Here is a 15,831-nt window from a genome sequence, read left to right on the forward strand (position 1 = left end):
CATTATTTTAGTCACCTTATTTTACGGTAAGGAGACTGAGACCCTGAAAAAAATTAAGTGACTTGCCTTAGATCCAAGATTAATTAGTGGCAGGACTGGAATTTGAATCCAGTTGAACAAATTCACAGCTTTACCAACAGTAGAGTAAAGGTATGCCTACCTTACCACCCCACCTCTAATTTTGACATTGACTATTTAAACCTTTTATTATCTTTCACAATTTGGTGGCTTTGAGGTAAAACCTTAGGTATGTTGTTACCATCCATTTCTCTTATTATTGATGACTTGAAGCTTTCTTGATATTTTCTGCAGGAAAAGTACATTGTGGCCTATGTGATACGTTCTGAGGGGTCACTGGAATACCCAGTGCAATTAAACATCCCCTTAGCTGTCTTTCTCCAATACTTAAGAATTATTCCTTTGGAGTAAGGCCTTGGTTTGCCTTGCCCCATGGTGAAATACAGTTCTCCCAGAAGAGATTATTCATTGGGTTATTATTAGTCATATATACCTCAAGAAAGATGAGATTGTTTTGTATAGTGTGACCCAAGTGAGAAGGAACTGGATGCTAATTCAGGAACCTTTTGGTAAATGGAAGGATGGAGGGAAGAGTTCCCAACATTAAGGGGAATTGTAACATAGTGAACTGGGAGTTATCAAGATTCTGATTTCAAATCCTGGATCTGCCACTAAACTGTGTGACTTTGAGAAATCAGTTCATCTCTCTGGATCTCCATTTTCTTCTCTGTAAAATGTGTGAATTGGGTTAGATGATTTGTCACGTTACTTCCAGCTCTAATATGGAATTATCCAGTCAGATCAGGATTGGATACTACATACATATAGTGGGATCCTTCCAGTATAAATTTAGTTAAATATTTAGGGAAAAGAAGAAAGGCATTGGTGCTGGGGGAAGAGTATATCACTGCCAGGTGACTTACTTATTCAAAAACCCATTAGTGGCTCACCTTTGTCTATAGGATAAAAGACAAATTCCTTGTCTTTCCATATAAGAGCCTCTACAAACTGCCTCCCACATATCTTAAGTGGGGCAGTGGGTAGATAGAGCACAAGACATGGAGTCAAGAAGACCTGAGTTTGAATCTTGTCTTACCCTGACCCCCCACCTCCCTCAGTTGTGTGATGCTGGACAAGTTCCTCCATCTCTCTGTGCCTTGATTCCCTCATCTATAAAATGTAGATAATAACCCCTGCCTCATAAGCTTAAAAGGATCAAATGAATTACCATGTATAAATCTACATAAATGCTTGCTAATCCTTACTCCCTTTCACAAACTCTACTGAAATAGGGTACCCTGGTGAGGCTCAATAAATTCTGGAGGGCTAGAGGAGCTAAAAGACAGAGACCCTGAAATATAATGCATACAACTCAGAAAAGACTCGAGACTTTCATTACTTAACTGAATATGAGGAATCCAAGGATTAAATGAACTTGCCTCAAGGGCACAGAGTACACTTGTATTTTTGGCCCTTCATCTTCATAAACTTCCACAAGGAGTCTGGCAAGTGGTCACTAAATAAGACACGTAAATCACCTAGAGAACTAGTTTTGAGTCTGGAAGGATTCTCAAATAAGAGAGGCTTGACCTCTCCTACCTCCTGCCTAGAGAGAAAAATTTTTAGAGCTGAGACTCAGAGCAAGTGAGAAGAGACTTCTGTCAATCCTGGGCTAAAGATTGTTGCCCTAGATGAAAGAGAAGAGTAGTGCTCCAGCTAAAAAGAGTGTTGTTACACTTCAGCTAAAGACAGCATAATGCCGCCCATCTGAGCTGCCCATCAGACAGGAAGCTCAGAGAGTGAAGAGACTGAGCCCTGCAAAGAGCTTCTTGGCTGACTGACCTACCTGGCTCAGGGATAATAGTCAAGTAGCCTACCCAGCCCCACAGGAGCTGTCCAGAGGCAGAGAAGTTTGCCTACTCCGGCTTAACAGCTACTTTCTAGTGGCCAAGGGACCTGTGTAACCAAGCCCTGCAGGTGGCACATCCAGAGGCTGAATAACTTGTTGGATCTATTTCAGATCTGAGCCTACAGAAAGCAAGCCCAGTAGAGTGCAGTTAGCCCATGCTATGCCAGGGAAGAGTGAGCTCAACTGTGCATCAAACTTCATGAGGATCCCCTGGGGAAAGAAAGAACATCAAGACCCTATAATTCCAGAATTGTGCATTGCCTTAGCCATATGATTCCTATAGTTGTGCCTTATGACCATTGAAATTTAAGTCCACATCTAGTCTTCCCTCCAAAGAAACTTGTGTATACTTTTAGGAGAATGAGACTATGAATTTTGGGAAGTGCTTTGTAACTTACTCTTCTTGTTATGCCATTTGACTAAATGCCTTTCCTAAGGACCTAAAATATCTATCACCTGATTGTTAAAGGAAAGCACACCAGTGTGAGTTCATGAGCTGATATTATGGAGAATAGCCTGCTTATGGAATTATCTCTTGAATGCTGTTAACTCTCTGTGGAACCAGCTTTCCAGTGCCAGTGTAAGTTGAGAGAGGGGGTGTTATACTATGAACTCATTAATTTGGACTATTAAAATCTTTTCTCTGAACTAAAATGTCCATTTTTCCATTTCTACTTCCTTGTATAAGTCATCCTCTTGTGCCTGGAATATATGTCTTCCCCCTCTTAGATCTTTGCCTTCTTTTGAAACACAGCTCAGAAGTGTAAAATGATATCTCAAGGTTGCTTTAATTTGCATTTATCTAATCAATAATTATTTAGAGCATTTTTTAATGTGACTATAAATTGCTTCCCCTTGTGAGAAATCTTTCCTGATCTCTTCAGGTGTTAGTTCCTTTTTCTTATTCTTATATATCCATCTGTATACAGGTATAGCCTTCAGCAGACATAAATTCCTTGAAGGTAGGTAATAATTTATTTTTTATTTGTAGAGCAGTGGTGTCAAACTGAAATAAAAATAGGGGCCATAAGGCCCCTTTGCGGTTCATACTGACCTGGTTTTAAAATGTAATATTATCTATATATTATTATACTTTTATTTATTTTGTTAAATACTTCCCAAATACATTTTAATGTAGTTTGACTGTGTTTGACATCTCTGGTGCAGTAGAGAACTTTCAGTGAGGAAATGCTTTGTACTAACGCAAATCATCAACTGTTCTGTAACTTAGATTTTGGAAGAGTTGCCTGGGGCATTGAGAAGGTGACTTACTTACCCACCCAAGTTTACACAGCCAGTGAGTGCCAGACCCAGTTCAGAGACCCACTCTTTATCCCTTAGGTACTTTATTCACCTTGCACGTAGTAAGCACTTACTAAATGTATATTGAATTAAATTGAGAACTACAGGAGTCTGGAGTTTCAGGCAGAGCAAAGTGGATAGCAGAAGGGGACCATGGCAGAGATTAGGGACAGGCGACATATGCTGAGAGTAGCTGAAAGTTTGAGCTACAGGTTTAGCAATATAGAACCATGAACAAGACTGTTATAGGAAGCTCTTTTTTAATTTATTAATCTTTTACTTGAAATACTAAAACTTAAATACACAATAAAAAAAGAAAAAGTCTTGGAAGTTGTTGAGGATGATTGTGATGGATATTGTGCTATAAGAAATGACAAGCAGGATGCTCTCAGACAAACCTGGACTTATACGAGCTGAGGTAAAGGGAAATAAGCAGAACCAGGAGAACATTGTACACAGTGACAACATTGTTGTTGATACACTTGGATCTTCTCTGCAATACAATGATCCAAGACAATTCCAAAAGACTCCCGATGGAAAATGCTAGCCAAATCCAGAGAAAGAACTATGGAGTCTGAATGCAGAGTGAAGCAGATTATTTTCACTTTTTTTGTCTTTTGTTTTTTCTTTCTCATGGTTTTTCCCTTTTGTTCTGATTCTTCTTTCACAATATGACTAATGTGGAAATATATTTAACATGATTGTACACATATAGACTATATCAGATTGCTGTCTTGGGGAGAAGGAAGGGAAGGGAGAGAGGGAGAAAAATTTGGAACTCAAAATTTTATAAAAATGAATGTTGAAAACTACCTTTACATGTGATTGGAAAAAATACTATTAAGAAATTTTTTAAAAAGACTGTTGATTGTTTTTAAACAATTGTTAATTGTTAAATTTTCAAAAATTTAATATATAATAAATGACTGTTCTAGGGAAAGAGCTATTTGTAGGTTGTTGCTTCAGGCACAAGAGATAAAATCTTTGTCATGCTATTTCTTAAGACTTGAATGTTGTTTCTCTCCTTTAATGATCCCTGGCCTTTAAAGGCCAACTTAAATGTTACCTCTTTCATGCAGACTTTCCTGATTATCTCTAGGCACTAGTGATACTGCTTCTTGGCCCTGATACAGTCCGTTATTCTGTAATACTCTGAAAATATAATTTAGATCTGAAAGGGGCCTTAGAGATCATTGAGTCCAACTTCCTTATTTTTATTTAGAAAAAAAAAATTGAGTGCCCAGGAAGATGAGTGACTTGAAAGCCTTGGCGAATTCTACATTATTTCCCTTACCAGTTGGTTGGATAGCTGAGCAAATAAATAAATCCTCCAAGTAATTTTTTCCCTATGTGGCAAAAAGTTTTTCTTAGAAGATAATAAGGTGACATTGGGCAGGTCTGTTATGCTTATCATATAACATTTGTATATCATAGTTATTTATGTCTGTGACCATTCATTTTCTATTTAACAATGAGTTGGAGGATGAGGCTATGTCTGATAGAAACCTTGCATCTCCTCATTAAGTAATAGAGCATTCTGCACAATGCAGGGAACGAATGAACATACAGAATAAATACATCAGGAAGTTACTTGGGTTTCTCAATTTGTGAATGAGACAATGGGAAGGTTCTAACTAAAAATTGTGGTAACATCCACACATACTGGAGTTTTTCTTCTTGGGTAATGTGGATCATGGCTTAGCTTTTCTTTTTTAAATATTTAGTATTTTATTTTTTCTTTAAAAATCTCTAACATTTGTTAGTCAATAAAGTTAATGTTAAACAATCTTTATCATTTGTTTTAAAATTTTGAGTTCCAAATTCTGTCCCTCCCTGCTTACTCCCCTCATTGAGAAAGCAATCATTTTGATATAGGTTACACATGTGTAGTTATACAAAACGTATTTCCATATTAGTCATGTTGTAAAAGAAAACAAAGACCAAAAAAAATCCCCAAGAAAAATAAAACAAAAAATATGTTTTATTCTGTATTCAGACTCTATCACTGTTTTCCTGGGGGATGGATAGAACTTTTCATCATAAGTCCTTTCGAGTTGTCTTGGATTCTTGGATTGCTGAGAGTACTGCTTGGCTTTTCTGACTGAGATGAAAACACTCTTGGTACTAAGGATTTAGATCCTGTAAAAGTTGGTAAAGTAAAAACTGTCCACCAGATGGGGCTAGAACACCACTCTTAAGTGGGGAAAACAAAGAGAAACATTTCCAACTGAATTGAATCATCACCTCTTCTGTCTGCTAGAGAGTCATGGAAGAAGGTGGAAGATGGGTCAGGTGACCACAATTAACCATCCTTCCACCTCTTCCCGCTCACTCCTAAACCTATTTGTCATGTTTACCACAAACTCCAGTTTTATATCTCTATTTCCCCAGTCCATCACTTTTGGCTTCAGGTATTTCTCTCCAGAGTCTTGACCTTGTAGGTGACCAGAACAATTATACACTGTTTTCTATCGCAAATTCCCTGGTCCTACCAGTATTCATATGCTGCCAACCCTCCATCTCAGAACAGCCTCATTATCTTACCTGCCTTCTCTGCTTAAGTTCTGGAGACACTAAACAAAGGTTGCTAGAGGAAGTCTCATCCCCCCAGTGTAGACTGGGTCCACCACACATTCATGTTCTCTAATCTCATCTGGGACCTCAGTGTAAAACTTTAATTTCCCTTATCCTGCTTCCTTTGGTAGCTATTCCAAACTTTCTCTTCTCTCCTTCTACCCCTGATGTCTCTTCTAACCTCCTTCTCAACAGAAGCTTGTCTTTTACTTTACTGAGCACATAGAGACTATTATGAGCTACCTCTTCTCACCTGCTCCATACCTCCATGCTCCCCCATCCCCTACATGTTTATTTATCTTTCTTCTTTTACTCTTTTCTTTGAGGAAGTGGTGACCTTTCTTTTTGCCAAGTCCAACCTCCTTTATCTATAACCTCCAATATATTCCTTCTTATCTCATCTACAGATTTTCCCAACCGGTCATTTCTCCCCACTTTTACTATCAAATTCTATCCATTTCCTCTTTCCTTGCTTCCTATAATCATATTCAGGCCTACTCCCCATCTTCAAAAACCTTAATTAGATCCTGCCATACACTCAAACTAACATTCTATCTCTGTTACCCTTTATGGATAGACACCTAAAAGGAACTGGTTATATTCACTGCCTCTCCTTTCTCATCACTTACTTCCTTCTCAGTCTCTTTACTGAAACCAATCTTGAAAGAAAGGTGTTGTTTGTCCTTCATTCTTGAAGAGGACCATGACATAAGGAGTTGATGACTTGCATGACTTGCAAATGAATTGGATTTAAGTGATGGAGGGCTGTGCAAAGTCACCAACCTCATTTTCTCCTCCTGGGCCATCTGGGTCCAGTGGTGAGATATAGATCAGGATGATGAGGTGGCCCCACTTGAAAGGTTAAAAAAAGATCAGAGGTCACTCATGATTTCTTATTACTAAATGCAAAGGTCTCTTTCTTGGCCCTCAACCTTTTAAACCTTTCTGATGATCAACTATTTCAGATTGGCGAGAGATTAATCTACAGCACCTAGATGATGAGCAAACATATGCCCAATTTCACCGATATATGTATGATATTCATTTCTGCTTACCTTCGAGGTCTAGATCATAGTGAAATCCTGTCCCTCAGCACAGAAGTGGCACCATGCATACAATTATATGTCCTTTATTCCACTTTAATTCAGTGATATCTACAAGGATCCATAACAACCTAATCCTAGTAGAAGGGATCCATGCATTGAGCAGAAGCTTTATTAGATAACATCCCTTCTGACTTAGCTCTACAATTCCTAGTAGAGGAGAATGTAGGAAAACAGGGAGAATAGCCACGGGAGTTCCATGGTTGATTTACAGGGTGAGAAGATGGAGTCCTGTTTTCACTGATCAACTGGGAGAATTGTTTAAATGATTTAGCAAGATGGAGATGAGCACATGGTGCTTCTCTGGAGGGGTTTGAAAGGCAAGAGTAGAATGCAGAGTTGATGTGACTTTGAAAAGTGATTCTGAGATGCCAGAAGGAAATGGGCTTGGATGTATCAGGAATCTTGCAACGAGGTAGCCCTGGGCCCCTGGTAAAAAGTGTTAGAGCAGAAGTGTCCTTCACTCTTCAGGATTAAGATGTAATTGGGAAATATTTAACAAAATAAATAAAAATACAAAAGAACACAGATAATGCTAAACGTGGTTTTCTAAGTCCACATGCAGCCAGTAGGAATCCTTATATAAAATATAGGGCTTCCATTTCTATCAGAGTTTGACACCACTGCTGTGGAACTCAGGTTAGATGAAAAATAGGAAATTGTTTCATATGGAAATGGAAAACCCTGATAGCCAATACAACATCAAACCTAACTTGATTATCTAACCTATAGGATTTCTATTCCTCACATTTAAAAAGAATTATAAAAATCTTTTCAAGGTTATTGGGAAGGTAAACAATGTCAGGTCTGCAAGGTCCTGATGCTCCTGAGATAAGAGTGCCAAAATTGATAAATCAGCCACAGCACAATGTATCTGTAAGAAGGAACCAGCTATTGAAATAAAATACCAGTCAAGCTACTTCAATACAGTACTATTTGTGTCCAAAACTTTTTGCTCTTAGACTAGGAATCCAATTAACTTATCTCAACTATTTTGTCCAAAACTGATCTCTGTGCCTTTGGACCTCTTGAGCTGAGGTGGCAACCGTTTCTAGTACGTTGTTCTGAACCCAGCAAACACCAAATCGAATTGGCGTTTACATATGCAAAATAGAGCAGAAAAGGACTGCACGTGAGACTAAAAATCTTCATTGTGTACAGTTTGCTTTTCTTATTTATTTATTTAACTTTTAACATTCATTTTCACAAAATTTTGGGTTCCAAATTTTCTCCCCTTTTGTCCCCTCCCCCACCCCTAAACACCGAGCATTCTAATTGCCCCTATCAGTTTGCTTTTCTTTTAAAATATATAAATATATTTATATGTGAATATATATATATACCATATAATAAATATAAAATAAATTCCACAAGTAACTTTCAAAGCTGCCCTGCTTCTCTGTGATTCTCTCTGCCTTCCTTTTGTTTCTCTGCTGTGTATTTCACAACCCCCCCCAAAACCTCCTAAAACACAAACACAGCAAAAAGAAAACAAAAACCCATGAATGGCTATTTGTTTTTCTCTCTCTTTTCTTTTTCCTTCCCACCTTCCTTCCTTCCCTTCCTTTTTTTCTTCCTTCCACCCTTCCTTCTTTCCTTCTCTCCTTCCTTCCTTCTGTCCTTCCTTCCCTTTCTTTTTTCTACATTGTCGATATTATTGTATAAGTTGTTCTCCTAGTTCTGCTCATTCATTCTGCATTAGTTCTTAAAAGTCTTTTCAAGTTTCTCTGTAACTATCCCCTTCATCATTTGTGACACCACAAGAATATTCCATTGGTTCTATATACCATAATTTGTTCAGCCATTTCTCAGTTGATGGATTCACCTCTCACTTTCTAGCTTTTAGATATAACAAAACTATTTCTGTAAATATGGGTCCTTTCCCTTTTCCTTTGGTCTCTCTGGGAGTATAGGCTTAGTGGTGGTATTGCTAGATCAAAGGGTATACAAAATTGGGTGACTTTTGGGGCATAGCTTCAAAGTGCTTTTCAGAATGGCTGTACCATCCAGGACTATTCTATCTAATTCTATCAAGCAAGATGAGAAGAATGATTTTCCTATAACAACAACTAATACAGCAATAGCAACTTTGGAATTTCATGGAATGGAAAAATCTTGGAATTTTGAGGCCATGTAGAAGAAATCAAACTATAACCATTTGGATAGGAAAAAGTACTAATCATCCTTGTCATCCTCTCTACTGTGGAATCATTCTGGGCATCAACCAGCTGCTCCAGCCTGACTCTGTCACTGAGCCACATGGGTCCTCCTGCAGATATTCACACTGAATTCTTATAGATCCACAGTGATGCCACTTTGACATCTAGAAGCATTGAGAAGATGTGTAGCAAAGAAATTAAGTGTTATATCTTTGTTGTTTCATTGTTTTCTTTTAAAAACCCACACTACTTTCTTTTTAAAGAAAATTTAATTTTTGTTTTTATCTCTTTGATTTTTACATTGCTGGGATGTATTCCTGTATTCTTTTCCCATATCCTTCCCAGAGAGCCATCTCTTATAACAAAGAATTTTAAAAATAGGAAGAACAAAGGAGAAGAGAAAGAATAGGAAAAAATGCGGTAAAATAGGAGAAAAAGCCCCTAACATTGCATGCAGTGTTTCACACGTATGGACCCTCACCTCTGCAAAGGAGTGGGAGGAGAAAGATGTCTCTTTGAAGCCAAGCTTATTTTTCCATATCACTTCTATCATCTGATTTACGTAAGAGACATTTGCTCTCATTTTAGATAGACCCTCTGCATAATCAAGTAATTGCTATCAGTAATGTGCTGAGTTGAAAAGACATTTGAGAAATGTGAAAGATGCCTTCCAGCTTTGATATCCTATACTCTAGGATCATAAACCAATAATACAAATCATCCAAGCTGAAAAAAGTGGTCTTTTCTAAATGTTAATGTTAAAAATAATTTTTTTTCAGCTAGAAGTAATCCAGACGTGTATTTTAAGTCTCTGTCTAACTTTGCTTGTATTGACACCATGTTCCTAGCCCTTTCCTCCATCCTAATAGATGTAAAACACTTGCCTTGAAGCAAGATCGCATTTAACTACGCTAATACATAAAGGAATAGTTTCCTAGTTGTGGGATAGCAACTGAAATGATCTAGGAGGGATTGGAATTGTGTATCTAAAGACAAGTAAAGAACATTGCAGCCATCCTACTGACCTTCAGGCAAACCAATGTTGTTGAGCAGTTTCTCTTGGTAGACATTAATTCATGTCTGTTGACAATGGCTTTACCCATTGATTTGTGCCCAATTTGGAACATCTTGCATGAAATTAGTTTTGTAGCCATACTGTTTGGTACACAGTTACTAATTACTGCCTATTATGTATAAACAGCAGGGAGATGGAGGAGCCAAGGACCTAACAAACCATTAAATGACAACAGGATTTGGCCTCTGAGTAGGGAAGAATTAGGGAGGGAGGCAACACTTTTTCTTTGGGGCCATCTCCTTTTCCTTTCCATTCAAGTTCTCCTTTCTTATTTCATAGTTTCCTGACAACCTTTTCCTTTTCTCCTCTCCTCCAATGGATTCTCATATTTTGCTTCTTTAACTTTGACAGTTTAAATCAGACATGCTGGGTGAAAGCACAATGTCAGGCATGATTTATGAAGGATGTTCTCACATTTCAAACTCCAGGTATAGAAATAGCTCCTCCCCAAGCAATCTCCTGCAATACTGATACCTCAGCAGGTTTCAGGCTAGTGGGTTTATAAATGTTCTGATTTTAACAGCTGGGACTAAACGCATAACTGAAGAAGCTGGTGTGATAAAGAAGTTTTAGAGGTGACTTGGAAAAACAATACAAACAAAATTTAGGGCTACTTTCAATTTAGATTCTGAAATATAACCACCACTTGTTTATTTGGTGATTAATCATCCAATTTTTGGGTTCTCCTAGTCTCTTCTCTTTTGAGGTTTGCTGCTAATAAGACTAAAAAGAAATAGAATTTTATTGTTGTCAATAGTTCTAATACAATACTTCTAATAGTACATGAAATGGGTGAAATATTGGCTACGGTTATTTGGGGTTATTTTTAGATTTCATGTATAATCATTTAAAGGCAGGCATGTTTAGTTCTTATCTTTGGAAGGACCTACTTTATGTTGTGCTATGCTCTCTCACCCTCAGTTTTCTCATCTGTCCAATAGGAATAATAATAGCATGGGGTCATTGTGAAGATCAAATGAAATAATATATGTAAAATTATTTATAACTTATAAAATGCAATATAAATGCTATTTAACAACAACAACAAGCATTTATTAAGCTGGGGGTGCAAAGAAAGACACAAAAAAACCCAGTTCTTGATCTCAAGGACCTCTCAGTTATCATTGAGAGATTTGTAGTCAAAAAACCATTTGAAAAACTAATGGTAGGAGGGAGCAAAGATGGTAGATTAGAGGCAGAACCTTAGCTGAACTCTCCCAATATTCCTTTCAAACAACTTTAAAATAATACCTCAGATCAAATTTTGACATGCAGCACCAACAGCAGCAGAATCAGGAGCTCTCGGCCCAGTCAGTAAAAGGGCCCAGACAACTAAGCAGAAAGAGAGTATGTAGGACCTTTTGCTGACAGTGGGCACTGCTGGTAATGATTGGTAACTCTACTGCCATATGTAGTTCTTGGTTGCAGTTTCAGGGTGAAGAAGAGCACTAGTTGTTGATCACAAGGGAGCAGGGGACCTGGTCACAGTTCTAGAGCCAAAAGGAGTGCTAGAGCTTGTGACTGCAGGGAAGTAGGAGCCATCCTGGGTAAAGATCAGGAGAGGCATAACCATACCTCTCCCTGGATCATACTACCTTGGAAGCACTGAAAACTTGCACATGCCCAAAATTAGCTCTCAAAACAGTAGTATGAAAAAGTCTTGGGATAGTATCTCCGCATTCCCAGGTGAGTAACGCCAAATTTTAAAATAAAATTCAAAATGAACAAATAAGGAGAGGGATAGTGGAGTCAAATGGCAGAGTAAAAGCACACACTTGCCAAAATGAAGAAATAACTAAAAGAGAAATTGACCGTAAAAACTATTAGGATGGGAGGGAAGACCAAGACATAAATGCAGAAGATGACAATAACATAAAAAACAGCTAAAATCAAAGCCACAAAGAAAAATGCTAATTGGACAAAAGCCCAACAAGAATTCCTGGAAGAGTTAAAGGAAGAGATAAGCATGGAAGAAAAAATGGGAAAAGAAATGAGAGTAATGTGAGAAAATTATGAAAATGAAACTAATAGCATGGTAAAAGTGACACAAAAATGAAGAAAATAGTACCTTTAAAAACCAAACAAACCAGAATTGACCTAATGGTAAAAGAGGCACAAAAATTCACTGTAGAAAAAGAACTCCTTAAAACACAGAATGGGCCAAATGGAAAAGGAGGCACAAAAACTCATTAAAGTTCCTCACTGAAATTAATTCCTTAAAAATTAGAACTGGGCAACTGAAAGCTAATGACTCCATGAGATATCAAGAAATAATACGACAAAGTTAAAAGAAGAAAAAAAGAAGAAAATGTGAAAGATTGCATTGGAAAAACAATTGACCTGGAAAACAGATCAAAGAGGGATAATTTAAGAATTATTGGACTACCAGAAAGTCATGATAGGTGTCATATTTCAAGAAATTATAAAAGAAAACTGTCCCAATATCTTAGATGAAGAAAGTAAAATGGAAACTTAAAGAATCCACTGATCACCTCCTGAATGAGATCCCAAAGGGAAAAGTCCCAGGAATATTATAGCCAAATTCCAGGGCTCCCAGGTCAAAAAGAAAATACTTTGAGCAGCCTGAAAGAAACCCTTTCAAATATCATGGAGCCATAGTAACACAAAAGATTTAGCATCTTCCATGTTAGAGGAGTAGAGGACTTGGAATATGATATTCTGGAAGGCAAAAAAGTTAAGATTACAACCAAGAATAACCTACCCAACAAAACTGAGTATATCCCTCAGGGAAAAAATGGATACTTAATGAAATAGAGGACTTTCAAGTATTACTGATAAAAAGATCAGAGCTGAATGGAAAATTTGGCATGTAAACAATAAAACTCAAGAGAAGCATAAAATAGTAAATGAGAAAGAGAAATTATAATGGATTCAAGTTAAACTGTTTACATTCTTACATGGGAAGATGATTCATATAAATTCTAAGAACTTTACTAGGGTAGTAAAAAGGAGTTTACATAGACAAAGGGCATAGGTGTAAGTTGATTATGCTGGAATGACCTTAAAAAAGTGAAGGGCAGAGAAAGAGGAATGCATTGGGAGAAGGAGGAAGGGAGAGGTAGAATGGTGAAAATTTTCTCACTTATAAAAGTCCATCAAGGAAGAGCTTTTACATTGGAGGGGAAAATGAGGATGGGTGAGCAATGCTTGAACTTCAGTCTCATTAGAATTGGTTCAAAGAGGGAAGAATACGTATATATACACATTCAGTTGTGTGTAGAAATCCACCTTTTTCCAGTAGGGAAGGAAATAGAAAAGTGCAAAGGGGAATGATAAGAAGGAGGGTAGATTAAGGGAGACAGTGATTAGAAGCAAAGTAGACTTTTGAGGAGAAACAGGATAAAAAGAGAGAGAGAAGAAACAGAAGAAAATGAGATGGAGGGAAGTAAATAGTAATCATAACTGTGAATGTGAATTGAATGAGCTCACCCATAAAACAGAAGTGGATGAAGAATGATTAGAAGCCAGAATTCAATGATATGTTGCTTAGAAGAGACATACTTGAATTACAGTCAAACACACAGAGTTAAAACAAAGAGCCTGAGCAAAATCTAATATGCTTCTGTTGAAGTAAAAAAGGTAGGGATAGTAATCATGATCTCAAGCAAAACAAAAGCATAAATAGACCTAATTAAAAGAGATAAGGAAACTACATTTTGCTAAAAGGTACCATAGACAATAAAGCAATATCAAAAAAATTTGTAGCAAGATCCTCTGATAAAGGTTTCATTTCTCAAATATGTAGAGAATTTAATCACATTTATAAAAATAAGAGCCATTCCCCAGTTGAAAAATGGTTAAGGGATATGAACAGGTAGTTTGAGGAAGAAGAAATCAAAGCTATCTATAGTTATATGAAAAAAATGTTCTTAATCACTATTGATTAGAGAAATGTAAATCAAAACGACCTCATACCTATCAGAAATGACAAATACTGGAAAGGACAAGGGAAAATAGGTATGTTAATGAATTGTTAGTGGAATAGTGAACTAACTGTTCTGGAGAACAACTTGGAACTACGTCCAAAGGGCTATGAAATTGTGCATACCTCTTGATCCAGCAATACCACTACTAAGCCTGTATCCTAAATAGATAAAATAAATAAATAAATGGAAAGGGAAAGGACATATATATATATGTAATAAAATATTTGTATCAGCTGTTTTTGTGGTGAAAAAGAATTGGAAATCAAGAAGATGCTCATCAATTGGAGAATGAGTGAACAAGTTGTGACATATGATCATGATGGAGTACCACGGTACTCTAAGAAATGAGGAAGGGGATGGTTTCAGAAAAAACACGACGAGACCATATGAATTGATGAAAAGTCTAGTGAGAAGAACTGGGAGACCATTGTGCACAATAATGGTGTAATGATGATCAACTGTGAAAAACTTGGTTACACAGATCAATACAGTGATCCAAAGCAATTCCAAAGGACTCATTATGAAAAAATACTGTCCACCTGTAGAGAGAGAAATGGTGAATTTGGAGTGCAAATTGACACATAATTTCTCATTTTATTTACTTTTGTTTGCTTTTTTCCAATATGGCTAACATGGAAATGTGTTTTACGTGATTCATATGTATGATTGATATACTGTTCGTCTTGTGATGGGATTGGGGAAGGATTGGGAGGGTAGCAGGAAATATGGAACTCAAATAGAAAGACTATTTGAAAATATCTTTTTTAAAAAGAAAAAAGTATGAGGGGAAAAATGTCTCTAAGTTTAGACTTGATTGCAGTTGTGTAATGAGCAGGCAGAAAGCACTGTGCCCACACACCCAGGGAGGTGAGGCTGCAAGTTATGCAGGTTACAATTCTTGTGAAAACCACTAGATGGAGATCTGAGCTTGGGTTGCTTCATCTCTGCAAGCGTTTGAATGGAATTAAGCCACTGAGCAAAGAGGACTCTAATCCCTTTCAGTCTTCTCTACTTGCTTAGATGGGGCTTAGGGGTCACCGGTTTCAGCGCCTTAGCCTGGGTTTCTGTAAAGGGTATTCTAAGGGTGGGAAGATTCCTCAGATTCATTCATCGGTTATTAGAATGGCTTTGTCACCTTCCCATTTGCGAATCTAATCTTACTGCCAACTTGAAGGTCCATTCTATTTCTGTTCCTCTTCCTGGTCTCCATCAGGTCTCTCAGGGATTTCTGCATAATCTTGTGTTGCTGCAGCACACCAGAGGGTGCCTTGATTAAACACTTATCAACACAAGTTCAGGGCTGGCCACAGATGTTTATAAGAAATAATATTAAATCTGGCAAATGTATTCCTTAACAGAATACATTTAAGAAAAAAAACACGGAAGGTTAGGACAGGGTAGGATGTGACTGATGTCCATTTAGGCTGTCTTGTTTCTTTCTGTGCTCAGGATACTGGGGTGAACTTCTGCTGGATAAAACACACACAGTCACACGCCTCCTCAGCTTTTTCAAGGTCATTTCCTGTGGCCTCACAGCAGAGAACTGTAGACATGGCTGGCACTAATTGCTGCTAGCATGCTCCTTGGGATGATGACTATTTTTCCCTTCTTCCCTCTTCTTTCTCAAGAGTAACCCCGCCAAACTCCTACCATATCCATCTATGAAAACTTCTACCACCACCCTTCCCTTTGAGGGATGATCATGAGTCAGTTTCCTCTCTTTCCAAAGTGAGAACTGCTCACC

At 37.5% G+C, this 15,831-nt stretch overlaps 1 long non-coding RNA gene across 1 annotated transcript in view; it reads left to right on the forward strand.

Annotated features, from left to right (window-relative positions):
* Positions 1 to 2,188: 2,188 nt before the first annotated feature.
* The window catches only part of LOC140514560 (uncharacterized), a 60,626-nt gene continuing 46,983 nt past the window's right edge, over positions 2,189 to 15,831 (forward strand). The window contains exon 1 of the long non-coding RNA XR_011970719.1: positions 2,189 to 2,507. This is a non-coding gene — a long non-coding RNA (uncharacterized lncRNA). The remainder of the gene's footprint in view (positions 2,508 to 15,831) is intronic.

This window comes from Notamacropus eugenii, chromosome 1 (genome assembly GCF_028372415.1).
Source record: "Notamacropus eugenii isolate mMacEug1 chromosome 1, mMacEug1.pri_v2, whole genome shotgun sequence".
NCBI classification, from domain to species: Eukaryota; Metazoa; Chordata; class Mammalia; order Diprotodontia; family Macropodidae; genus Notamacropus; species Notamacropus eugenii.